The sequence below is a fragment of the Arachis duranensis genome, chromosome 8 (assembly GCF_000817695.3).
Source record: "Arachis duranensis cultivar V14167 chromosome 8, aradu.V14167.gnm2.J7QH, whole genome shotgun sequence".
Lineage (NCBI taxonomy): Eukaryota > Viridiplantae > Streptophyta > Magnoliopsida > Fabales > Fabaceae > Arachis > Arachis duranensis.
In genome coordinates, this window is record NC_029779.3 from 42,469,670 (window position 1) to 42,484,827 (window position 15,158).

The following is a 15,158-nucleotide window of genomic DNA, read 5'->3' on the forward strand; positions in this document are numbered from 1 at the left end:
ATTCCTATTTGCAAATATAGCACGCACAAAACGTTCCAATAGATAACAACAGGTGCAACTTGCAAGTATATCCTAAATCTTTTGTTTACCCGCCAAACAAACGTGTTTCCACTTATTTCTTTTCGCTTAATAACTTATATTCTTTTTCTCATTATTTTTGCTTCCCACAATTTATTTTCTTCGTATTCTCTACGACCCTCACAGTTTAATTTCTTCTTCGCTCCCTCCAATCCAGGATTTTATGAAAAGAATTTTTTGAGTAAAGAGTAAAAAATTAGATAAATAACCAATAAATTATAACTCAAATAATATGATTTTTTTATACTTAATTAAAAAATCATGAATTTAAATCTCTTTATCTTTGATAAAAAAAACTTTAGGTAAATGGTGAAAATTATAATAATTAAATGTCTTTATTTAACTTTTTATTTTTTATCTATTATAAAAACAAAAATTTTATGCTTCATTGTAAACAATGATTGAATTTTAAATTTTTTACGTATAGAGATTTTGATATTATATCATAAAATTATTTACTAAAAAATTTAAACTAGTAAGTACAATAAAATTCTTACCATGAATAATTTTTAGAGAGAAGTACAATAAAATATAATATATTGATATAATAATTATAATTCAGATTTAAACATACATTTTAGTTTAAAAAACTTATTAAATATCATAAAACTATAAAACAATAAAACAATAATCAAGACGTTTAGGAACGTCCTTGCAATTCTCACCATGCGAATAGGCGTAACTCTTCTTTGATCGCAACCTTTCTTTATAGATTTGATGCTTTTTGTAGTCACTCAAGACATTATAAGCCTCAGATATTCACTTAAATGTTTTTTTTTAGCTTTTTCTTTAATTTATTCTTCACTTCTTGGTGATGGTTTTTATTTGGATGCCACTTCATTGTAAGCCTCTTGTATGCTTTCTTAAGCTCCTCTTTTGTGATTGTGAAAATTGAGGAGCGAAAAAATTCTTCTTCTAAATTTGCAATCTAGTTCAATTATAGAAAAAAGATTATAACTTTGGTAATGGAGTTTGTCAAAATTTTTAGTTTTGAATTTAAATTTTTTGGTCTTTAGATTTTAAAACAAAAATTTACACTTTTCGAGAATAATCATCAATAAAAATAATAAAGTATAATACACCATCTAGTGTCTTAATATTCATAGTGCAAATATCAATGTGAATTAAATCTAGAATACGTAATTTCTTATGAGGTCTAGAACTATAAATGATACTCTAGCATGCTTTCTAATAAAACAATGAGTACAAGTATTTAAAGTTGTACTTTTACTGGAAGTGAATGCTTCTTGACTAAAATGCTTAATCTTTTCTCGTCAAGTGACCAAAATGCATATGGCACAAATTAAAGAAAGAATCATCAGCTACATTCACCTCTTCTTTATACAACTTTGTTTGTAATCGGTAGAGAATAGTGAGACTATTATCTTCCTTAGTAATAACGAGAGCCCATTTGGTAATTTTGCATTTTTCACTACCAAAAGAAGTACAATAACCCTTTTGATCCAATGCTTTCACTGAGATCAGATTGAACCACATATCTAGTGCATGCCTAACATTCTTTAACAGCAACTTATTATATTCCATGTTAGTTTCAAACCACACATCATCCATACCAATGATATCACACACTTCTTTATCTCTCAATTTGATCTTGCCAAAATATCTAGCAGTATCAGAAGTGAAAAATTCATGCCTCAGAATAACATGACATGAAGCACCGAAATCCATAATCCAAGTGAAATCATCACAGACAAGATTAATATAGTTTTCATCATATGTGATAAGAACATTTTCATAAACAATAGCATCAATTTCTTTATCACTATCTTTATCTTTGTCTTCGTTTCTTCCCCTTGATTGTTCTCTTTTCAAGAACCTACAATATTTTTTGATATGCATCACCTTGCCACAATGGTAATAAATGAACTCTTTTTTTAGTTTGTACTTTTTTCTTGACTTGCTTTGGCCCTTTGACCTATCAGAATTGTGAGATTTTCTACTGTGACTTCTCTCCGTGACTCTGAAATAAGTGCTTCTGATTGGGAGAAGGCACTAATCAAACTCCGTTCTTTTCTTATGACTTTTTCATTCAACATGCTCTCTTTAATCATTACTAATGTCAACTTTTCTTTTGGAGTTGAGTTAGTTAGTGTCACAACTAGAACTTCCCAACTATCAGGTAAAGAACTCAGCAACAAGGCTTGCAACTCATAATTTAAAGTGATGTCATTATTTGTCGGTTGGTTCACAACCTCTTAAAATATGCTCAAGTTCTTCAACATTAATTTACCTTCAATATATTTCATATTGACTAGCTTCCGAATAAAAAATATTTTGTTTTGCACATTCTTCCTCTTATACAAATCCTTCAATTTCTTCCACATTTTCTCAGCATTAGTTTCGGTATCAACATACGGATACACACTAAGATCAAGCCATTGCATAATCAAGGTTACTGCCTTCCGATTCAGCTTCTTCCATTCAACATCGTATTCAGTACCTTTAGTTTTATCCCCTCCACAAGATCATACAAGTTCTTACTATATAACATATCTTCCATGAGGATCTTTCAAATTGAGTAATTTTAGAATTTAATTTGACCATATTTGGCTCATGAGTATTTTCCTCCATTTAACTAGCATAGAAATAAACAATCAAAGCTCTGGATACCTCTTTGTTGGAAAAACTGAGGTTCAGATAAGAACCTATCTAACAACAAAAGTACGAAAATATTTTTTCACAACCTGTGCAGTCAAATAGGCAACTCCAAAGATACTCCAACTAGCAAATATAATGACAGAAATTAAATAATTAAACACCAAAATTTTTATCGTCGAAAAACTCTAAAGGAGGGATAAAAAAATTTATGGGACCTAATCCAGTAAAATCTTCCACTATTAAAATAATGGGTACACAATCAGTCTTCCTAGTAATATTAGGACATTTCAACAATCAACAAAATACATTATCAAAACTGATAGAATTAATATAAATCCTCCTCAAGGTGAGTACCTTAAATCAGTCAAAAGAAAAGGTAATACAACTAGCAAATTATATTCTAATGTTCATCTTTATACCAGGAATAACATACTAAAATTTCATAAGAAATGAAACAAATTTACCGGTTCAATAGGAGCACATTGAAACTGCCATTTTTCCCTTTTTTCTCTTCTCGTTTGTCGATGACTCTCTCCTCTCCCTCATTGTTTCTTTTTCTTTTTTTTTTTATAGGTGAGCACAGGTCGCGGGTATCCGATTACCCATCCAAACTCAAACCGAACCAATTAAATTGGTTCTGGACCCAATGGGTAATCGGGTCTAACCCAAACCAAATCAATGATTCTCTCTAGTAATTGGTTCAAGTAACGGTTCTGGAGGTGCAAAATTCGAACCAACCCATAGACCCGATCATATATTAAATAAATAAAAAAATAACCAATTTACTTTGGAATTGAAAGAACACCAAAAAAATTTTTTGAAACTGGGATAGTCGAATATTCTCATTGCAATTTACATAAATTCCTACAAAGTTTCATTCATGGTTGAGAAGGACATCTTTTATCAAACCAATAATATAGAAATCAAAACAAGTGAAAATCTGAACAACAAAATTATCTTTCTATGTCAACACAAGTTCACCCGCATTACCAGAAGGATTAACAATTTGTCAATTAGAATAGCCACAATTCTTGAACTTTTTTTCTACCTGTCGAGATTGATTTTTTGTTTCACAAAGAAAAACTAACTCAAGGGAGTGAGATTGAACAATCTCTTTAAGATTGTGAACGGTCAAGAATCTTCTAAATCCTGATAGTTCTATGATAACATTTTCATAGATTTTGGGGTGTCATTGATTGATTGGCACCTTCCATTCTCTGATTAGCAATTAGTTTTTGTTCAACACACATCTTTTTGACTACAAGCTTTACTCCTTGGATTTTGGATGTGGATTTACTCTCCTTTTAGGTTTATGATACAAACAAAGATGTGATGATAGAATATTAGAATGAGAGAAAAAAAGTAAAGGAATAAAAAGAATGAAAAGAGAAAAAGTTGTATGGAATGGATTTCGATAAAAAAAAAATTAGAAGAATAAAAAAATATTTAAAGAAGTAAGGTTTAAAAAATAAACCCTTAGAAACACAGCAAAAATTCTAACAAAGTAATTTAAAAAAATACATACTCCTCATATTTAAATATGTTTATTTCAGGGCAATTTACGTTATTAAATTGTTTCATCCTCAATATTATGTAAATGCATTATTTCCAAATTCAATACGCAAATATATTGATTCACATATCTATATAAACCGCTGGCAGTAGCGATTTATAAATATGCATAAACCACTACAAGTAACAGCGGTTTACGTGTGTGCGTGTATGAGGATAAACCCTCACAGGCTATAGCGATTTACGTGTAGTATGCTGCCTATATAAACCGTGTAATTTATGTCACCTACACCACTTAGAATACTAGTTTCATCTCATTCATGTGCACCTATACCATAAATATAAACACAAGTTATCGCCTCTTATAGCATTTCAGTCTTTAAAAAAAACAGTATCTTAGATTTCAAGAGAACAGTAAACTTCACAAAAGAGCCAAATAAAGAACAATATAAACATGGGCCTCACTCTTTGCATCTCTACTTTTGATACTAATGATTCTGATACATTTTTCAGGCTGTCATTCAAAACTTCAGTTATAGCAGTAGTTATCGCCTCAACTTGAAGAAGAAAACCATTAGCAATGACCAAACTACTCATAACAGCTTAACATATTAAATTGCTCTTCAAATTGCAAATTTACAACTAGTTAGAAAACAAAATAAGAGCCATGAAAAGAGAGAAAAATAAAAATTGGTAAGAAGGTTAACAAAATTACAAGGACTAATGTATCAAGTAGAAATAATACAAATATGTTAATTTAAATTAAAAAATTAAAATAATAAGAATATATTTATTTAAAAAATGTTAATTTAAAAATAATATAAATGTACTCTTAAATTAAATGTACTCCTATTAATAAATTGAATTAAAAATAACATATAAAAATTTAATGACTTTTTAAATACTCTTTTATAGTACATTTTTATATACTTTAAATACTTTATAAAAAGAATATTTAAATACTTTATAAAAAGAGTATTTAATAAATATATTATTAAAAAAGTATTTAAAAAGTTGTTAAATATTTGCTATAGCCTATAGCGGTTTACACTCACACACGCACACAGCTGCCAGCAACGATTTACCCTCACACACGCACACACGTAAACCGCTGTTACTTGTAGCGGTTTATGTATTATCTTTTTAACACGTAAATCACGACTGGTTGTAGCGGTTTATGCACACCTGTAAATCATTACTGCCAGTAGCGATTTATATAGATATGTGAATCAATGTATTTACGTATTGAATTTAGAAACAATGCATTTGTGTAATATTGAGGATGAAACAATTTAATATCGTAAATTGCCCTTTATTTCATAAACCAAAATATACAGCTAAATAATAATTGCATCTAACACTAACTGACTAATAAGTACTAAATTTAATATCGATACTACTAATAACATTGGCTAACTAACACAAACTCATTTAAAAAATAATAACCTAATTAAACGTAAACTATTTAAATTTAAGATATATTTAAATTCAAAATATATTTAATATATTTTAAAAGATATATTTAAAATGTTTATTTTCATTAATTAAAAATATCTATATGAGGTTTTGGTAATTAAAAGAGAAATCTATTCTATTATATAAAAATCGGATGTCTGTACTTAATGATGGAGCTGACGTGACATGCTCTGGAGAGTGTTTCTCGATTTAATTATTTTAACTCATTCAATACAATTTATTTCCATAACTTAATTATATCAGCTAATTGATTTGATTAGATATTTAAATATTAACATAATTTATTATAATATATATTACTTAATTAAATTTACTACATTAATTGTAATTTGTTATATTAGTTAATTAATTTATTCATTTATAAAGTCTGAAATAAAATAAATAATTTATTGTTTATTCTAATTGAATTCATTAAATTTAATTATACATTATATACGAATTAATAATAATTTGTAAATCACTTTATATTATATATGTATTAACAAAATATTATATACGTCTTAACGTGTTAATTAAATATTATATACGCACAGAAAAATAAATACAACGATGATTTATATAATATTGATAATATTATATTAGCACGATGATTTTTTTGTTTTGATATCATATAGTATTGATAATGATAATATTATTATATAGTATTATATAAACTTTCTAATATTAGTATAGAAAATTAGAAATTATTCTTTATGGCAATCATTCTTAGTGGGATAGTGTGTCCTTTATATAGTATTGATAATTGTTGCTTAATTTAAAGTAATTGTATGTTGGTATCTTAAATTTATTTTTTAATAATGACATAAATAGGTAAATCTAATTGAATTGAATGATTATATAAAATATTTTATATTATTAATATACTAAAATTAAATTTATTTTTTGGTATATAATTTTATAAGTAATTTTATACAAGATTAAGTTATTTTTTATTTTTTAATTTATTTTATCTGTGTTATTTTATTTAATTTTAAGTAGCGTCATATTTACAATTACCGCCAGTACAATATTTTATAAAATATGAAAATCAATTTTTTTCTAATTTAAATATCAATGTTTGAGTTAATTTTAATTTAAATTTTTTAAATTAATGTTATCTTTCATTTAGATCTTAATTAATTTAAAATACAAAAATACTAATATATTTACTGTCTCTTTAAATAATAATAACTTTAATTTATTTGCTGTCTTTTTTTATATTTTGTTTAGCAAAGATAATATATGGATTAGGATGGAGTTAAAAAATACTCTATGTGATGCATGTTTGCCACTGATAAATTCATATGAAATAGAAGAGAAGAAAACAGAAAGCTAAAAAACACTGAGTTGAATGGTGTAAACAGATTCATTGAAGTCAAGTATCTGTGGGTTCTCATGTCTCATCTCATTTTTCGAAGTTCAAACACATTTTAAATGTATGAATTTTAATTATATTTGTTTTTTTCCTCTTCAATAAATACTACAATCTCTTCCTATTTTTGTTATAAGCTTGTCTTTTATTTAAAAAAATACACAAAAAAATATAAAAAGAAAAATCAAAGAAATTAAAACTGTTATTATATTTTAAAAAATTAAATTCTCTTTTAATTAAATATCTATGTAATTCTTATCTAGATATATAAATTGTATTTTAATATATTGAGTGATAAATATAAAAAAATATATATAATAGATAAGTTAAAATAACGAATAATGAAATATATATTTATTCTATTTATTCTATTATATAAAAATCGAATTTTTGCACTTAATGATAAAGTTGACGTGGCATGTTTCTTAGAATGTTTCCTGATTTATTTCTTTTAACTCATTAAATACAATTTATTACGGTGGATTAATTATATCAACTAATTGAGATATTTAAGTATCACACAATTTAATATTATGTATATCAATTAATTGAATATAATTGTTAGAGTATAATTAGGATCAATTAGATCAATTGGCATTATTTAACATATCTAAATATTTTTTATAGAGTATTACGTCTTTATTATTTCGATTCTTTTAGTACCTATAAATACCCTTCTATATTGTATCATTTTACACAACTTGAATACACACAAACCTTTTCTCTACTGCTCTCTCTTACCCTTTCTAATAATAATAAGTACAGTTTAATTTAGTTAGAAGTTCATTATTTTATAGTCTTCTATAAAATAATCTTTTTATCACTTTGAATATTTTAACTCTTTTTTATTTATTTTTTATCTTTACATGTAATTTTGTTGTGTATTAACTTTGTTTATTTAATAATAAAATATACTCAAGTTAATTCTATCATATAATAGTTTGTTTTCTCCTATGTATTTTGATTTGTATAGTTACTATTGATCTTACTGTTTTCGATCTTGCTGTTTTTGTTTTCTTGAATTGTTCTTTATTTTTTTATGACTTGATAATTTAAAAAAAAAAGCAAAGAACAAAAAAAAAATGGCCAAAGACGAAAGTTAGAAGCCTAAAGCAGCAACATCATTCCTCAGCATTATTATTATTAATATGAACTTTATTATTTCTTTTCTAACATTCTTTAATACAAGCTTCGTTTCTTTTTATTAATTATTATTAATACTTTTATTCTTTTCTTCTCTAATTATAAATCTCCTTATAATAATTTTTTGATCGGATATTTTTTTGGTCTAATAAATTTTTTTCTCTATTTTTTGTCAAAAATAATTTATATTAGAAAAAAAAAAGATAAAAGTAAAATTTAAGATTCAAATTTAAATAAGATGTGCAAAGAATAACTATTGAATTCATTTGGTTGATTTAAACACTTTGTATTATCGTCATTGAAAATTTTAAATACTATTATAAAATTCTAGATATTTTTATTTTATTATTCTTAAATTATATATTATCCCGTGTATTTGAAGAGTTTCATCTTTTTAAAAATAAAGTGTGATATTATATACTTTTTAGATACAATAAATGAATAATAAGGTTAAAATGAGTAACAAAATTGATTATAAATAAGATACAAATTTTTAGAATTTCTAGCACAGTTAACAAATTTTTAGTTTCAAAATAATTGTTTACTCTATTTTTTATCTTTTATTTGATTTTTTATAATTTTTCTTGATTTTTTTAATTAATTATGATTGTAATAACTCATTATAAATTTGTGTTTTGTAAAAAAAATTTATCAATCATAAATTAAAACACAGAAGATTTAACCAAAAAATTTAAAAAACATTGATTAATCACAAAATAAAAAATTATGAATAGTGCTTTAATTATGTTGTAAAATACAAATTGGGACTATTTAAAATTAGTTTTTTACTGTTAATATTAACTTCAATCATAATAAGGTAAAAAGTAAAAATTGTAATAATTTAATTTTATTATTTATACTACCAAAATTATTCTTTAATGTATTATATTCTATTTATTTTTATTCATTGATAATCTTTAGTTTTCTATTTTCAATAAAAATTTGAATTGATTAAATAGATTATTTTTCAATTAGTAATATAATTACTGTGATATTTACTTTGTTCAGTAATATTTTTAATTTATTTAATCTGATTAATTATCTCTTTCTTATTTTATGCTAATTTAATTAATTAAAGTTAATAAATTTCAATTATTTTAATTCTTACAAATAATGTATTTTTATTAATGTATTAATATAATTTTAATATTTATATGTCACTAATAATAATAATATATAATATGTCTAATTGTAAAAAATTTACTATTTTTTATACAATTAGATTAGACATATTTATATTTAATTTATTTGATTACTTAATTAGAATTAATTATATTAAAAGATTATATTAAGATTATGATAGACTAATTATATTGCTACTTTTTATTATCATTTTTTATTTTCTTATTCTATGTGTTTATTCCCATAAATCTTGCTAAATTAAATAAAGTACTATATATCTTCTTTTTATTCTTCTTTTATATACACATAAAATTTATTAAATTATTTCTCTTTCATCTAATAATTTTGTTTCTCTTCTATTTATATTTCTTTCCTTCAATATTTTATTGGTTCTTATTTTTCTAAATTTTATTTTAATTTATGTATTTGTTCTTACTATACCCAATTTTTTTTATTTATGTGTATACATTATTATATATGTTATAGAAATATGATTTGATTCCATTAACTTACCAATTTTTTTTGAAAAATCTAAAGCTAAAGCACAAAATATATTTATAGATATTTTACTTTAATTTTTTAACTAAAAAATATAATATTTTTTGTCATATTAGTTGGAATTCAAAGTAAATATGAATATTAATTTTTGAAATAGAATAAATATATTTTAAATTTTTTACATCTAAAAATAATATTCTATCAATGTTAGAATTATTTAGATGGATAAGTAATAGTGAATATAGAATTATTTAGGATGGATAGAACTAAGTACATCTTTTTATTGAAAATACGAATTTAAAAATATTATATTCAATTCTCAATAGTCAACCTCTTATTGAACCATTGTATTTTCAAAAAATTTTTGAAAAAATAAAATAGTTTTAGGTGTATAAATTTTGTAAAAATTTAATTAATTTAAGATATTTATTATCGTTGATTAAAAAAATAAATTAAAATGACAATTTAATATTTTTATACTCTTAAAATATTATTTATTTATTTTTCATGCATTCTTTAACATCCAATGATCACATTAATATAATTTAATTCAATAAAATTATTTATTATCATTTGATTGAATAAAATTTTTATTTTAGTTGAAAATTTTAGGATTTCTCAACCTCAAGATCATCCATGTTAAATCATTAAAAAATATAACTAAGAGCACGGAAACGTCTCTTCATTCAAGAGTATGATTGAGATAAGAGAGCTTGGCTCTTGTGGTTCTTTGATCTTCGTCAACCAAAATCTTCTGTATTTTTTATAGGGTTTAATTACAACTCCACTATGGAAAAAGAGCTACTGAGACGAGTTTGATGTATTGGAGACTAAAATCCTAAAGTCATTATTTATATTTGAGTGTGACACTCATTAAACACTAAACTCAAATAAAATAGTATCTATGGTTTAACATTTATCTAAATTAAAAGTAATAATGACTTATTTAATTAACATTTATGACAATAAATGAGATCACCGTTATATAAGTTATTTAATGTGAAATTATTTAATTTATGATTATAATTAATATATGTATTATCCATAAATATATTAAGAAATAATAATTTCCTAACAATCTTCTACTTGGGTTATAAATATATATTTTCCTGAGATAACCTCTTATAAATTTTACGCGTAAATCTGAATGTTATTTCTCTTATTACTTTAATAATCTGGTCTATCTCGTATATTAGTTATGAAATTACCGAAACTTTTATCACATTAGTGTCACAACAAAACTACGATGATCCCATACTAAAATACTCAACCACATAATAAAATTTGGATGAGAAAATTCAGAAATTACATGCAAAAATGATCTCATGCATGTCTATTTTTAACTTGAATAAAAATTTTATTTTATTCAGTGACAGACTCAGATGAAACTACAACGGCAATATCCGGGCATAGCGAATGTGACTAAGTGATGAGTCTGTAGAAGAAGAAGAGAAGAACTTAACAGACTCACAATGAGAGAGAGAAAGAGAGAGAGAGGAAAATTTACCTAGAGAAAAGAAACTCAGCAGGAGAATGGTGGCGACGGGCTCAACAACGACGGTAAGGGGATGAGTAGCGATGATGACATAAGCTGTAAACAGTGACGGACTCAGAAAAATTTAGTAATGGGGACAAAAATATAATAAAATTTATGTATAGATATTTTTTTTGCTTCTCACGATATTCAACAAGTTAAGGACTAATCCGTCATGAATTTGAATTCCATTTAAGAATCTACAATTGGCCGGCAACGAGTTGCTATACATACGAGACAGAATTCGAACCCTCAATACTTATTTAAGCGAACGACTAAGTAGATCACTTGATCAATCTAAATTGTTTTAGATATATTCAAAATTTAAAATTAGAACTATCTAATACATATTGATAAGAACTAGAAATATACACACAATCATTATTATAATATTTAAAATAATAAAAATATAATTTCATACACATAGTATAATATTTAAAATAACAAAAAAATATTTATAAGGACCTTTTTATTTTTAACATGATTAAATATTATTTTTTTTATATATATTTTTAAACAATTATTTTACTTAATTGTCAAATCTACTTATTATAATTTTTATAGTATAAATAAATTTTTTAACCAAAATAATTACAGTATATTAATACATAGATAATATATTTTTTATCTTAAACAATTTTTAAAAAATCACTAATAATTTAAGTTGTATTTAATTAAAAAATTGTTTTAATTTAATTATTAATTAATTAACTAATATAATATAATTAATTATCACTAATTTTTGAGTGTATTTATTTATTTTTCATACTAAATCAAATTTAACAATATAATTATTATTATGTGTTAAGTTTAACAAAATATTTTTTAACATAAAATACAAAAGAACTATTTATATTTTATTTTGAGACAAATATAATACAATAAGTGGTATATATGTATATAAGTATTACTTTTAAAAAAAAAAATTGTGGCGACAAATGCCCCCTCTATATTAAACGTGGGTCCATCTCTGTCTGTGAAAGAAGATGGAAGTTGTGAATAGGTAAGCGGCGATGGATTCAGCAACAACATGACAGGAGCTATGCGGTTTTTTTATGAAGAAGTCGAGAAGAAGAAGATTTTAGGTGAGGATGATTGAGTTTATCTTGCATGGCTATAAAGTATAGACCGAAGCTATGAATCATGTGTGATGTGAGGCAAATTCTAATTCCTAAAAAGTGTTTATATGTATATATTTGGGGCGGGTACACTCTAAACCCGTCCATACCCTGTCTTGAGCAAAATCTGCCCCGACTTGGGTCAAGTTATTACCCTTTTCATCCGGGTATGGACGGGTTGGGTACCTGCGTATTCGAAAACTCCTGCCAAGTCTAACCACGTATTGATACTATATTTATTAAGGGTTTATCGCTAGCCAATGAATTGCTATATACACAAGGCGAGATTCTAACTCCTAATAGTTGTTTAAGCGGACGAGTGAGATGATCACTTAACAAACTCAAATAATTTTATGTATTATCCCGTATAAGGTACGGGAACATACACTAGTTGCTAAATAATAATTTCATCTACCACTAATTAACTAATTAACTAATATGTACTAAGCTTAATACCCGTTCTACTACTAATGATTAGCTAACTAACGCAAACTAATTTAAAAAACAATAACCTAAATAATATAAATTATTTACATTAATTTCAGATATAAATATATATTTAAACTAATATATTTAATATTTAAATTCAAAATATATTTAAACTAATACTAATTTTTAATTAATAATAACATCATACATCTAACCATATAATATAAGTATATTTTTAGTTATATATTATTATTATTCTACTTCAGATTTAAAAATTAAAAATACTCAATTAATCAATTAATCATATTATTATCATTAAATAACTTATTTATTCAATATACTAAGATAAAGAGAAAAATGTGGTTGAGTGGCGAGATTGGAATGGTAGGGCTGATAGTACTAGTTGAATGAAAAATCAGAAAGCTTGATAAATGAGAGAGCAAAAGTTAGACTGAGTGTGGAAATTGAATAAGAGACCCTAAATATGTGAGAAATGAGAAAGAGCCCATATTCACTGTCCCATTTGAAGAGAGAAAGAGAGTGTTGTACTGATTCAGGGACCTGCAAAAATTGAACGTGCGTCATACATACATGCTATACGCCCTTGTATTATCAGTGCAATACGTTGTTTATGTTCTCGGCAAGGTCTCTAGAATTTTATAAAATATTTTTTTTTTGTAATTAGAACTGGTAATGAGTAGGGTTAGAGTAGGATATTTGTGGGTTGATTCTATTCTATTCTATCCGTAAATTGAAAATCTCTCGATTCTAAATCTATCCGCACCCTAAAATTCTAAATCTTATCTTACCTTATTCTGTTCGTAGAAATATCAAATTTTTTAAAACAAATATAAAATTTAATTATTTCAAATTTCATATATATTAATAAAATATAAAATAAAAAACTAATGCTTTAATTACTAAATTAACTAATTATTAGTTTAGTGGTTGTTCACTTATTGCAAGTCATTATCTGAGAGAGGTTGTGAATTCAATTTTCACCTCTTTCACTATATATCTATTTTTTATAAATATGTGTTATATATGAAGCGCGAATAGGATAGGATAGGATACACCTTAAATCCGTACCCTATCCGACAGATATATCTAGACCAATATCTACTCTATTTGTAGTGGGTCGGTAGTCTATCCAAAAGATTTAAGAAAACAAAAGGGAATCTCTCAAAAAGTATTTAAACCGACTAAAGTGTGAAATCAAAAGAGAAAAGTGAACATTAGTAATAAGAACTAAGAGGGAGAGTGACACAGAAGGTCTTACAATTCTTAGTATAGCTTCCTTGCCGACGCTACTACTTTTGCTGGGTTGCGGCGTTTGCCCTCAAAGATCTAGCTATTTCATTCCTTTCAAATCATCCAAAGGGTTATAGCAATATGTTGCAGCAGTGATTCGCCTCTTGTTCTACCGCGTGCTTGAAATGCTGTCAACTATCATGAATTGAATTCGAGAACATCTGAACCAGATAAGCACCAATTAAGTTGAAATTGGCCCTAAATTTCTTGAATTCTCTGTATCTGACCAAGCAATGAAACTGAGTTTCTTCTTCTTCATGACAGCAAGGACAAATTTTGCTAGTGGATGGGAATCGGTAATGAAAAAGAGAGGAGACTGGTAGACGTTCATGGCAAGCTTTCCAGAGAAAGATTTGAATTTTGTGGGAATTGAGAGCTTCCACAGGGACATCCATAAGTCTCTCAGGTGCAAAGTTAGAGGGTAAATCTCTAGGGTCTCATGAAAAAAGTTGTAAGCAATCAGGTAGCTTGCAATAACATTGTAAGTGTTTGATATGTGCAAGGCCCATTTAATTTTATCTCTATCTCCTTCAATCGGTACTAACAAAATTCTGTTACTAATGTTTTCGGTATAAACATGTTGAATCATATTTATGTTCCACTGGTCGTTTGAAGTAATCAGATCCTTAACCCAAAAAATTGTTAGATTTGTAGCTTGATGAACTGATTGTGGAGGGACAGAGAACGGATAGGAAGGTGGAAGCTACGGGTCTTCAAAAATTCTAATTTCTGATCCTGTACCAACGCTCTAAGAAAGTCTTTCTCAACCACTTTGTGTTCCTCTAACAAGCTTTGCCACCCCTATGAAGATGTGCTTCCAACTTCGACTTTTAGTGTATTACCATATCGATAATACTTTTCTTTTAAAATTTTAGATAGGAGTAAATTTAATTGTGTTGTTATTCGCCAAAACTACTTTTCTAATAAGGCTAGATTCTGAACCCTAAGTGCTAAGTACTGGCGAATC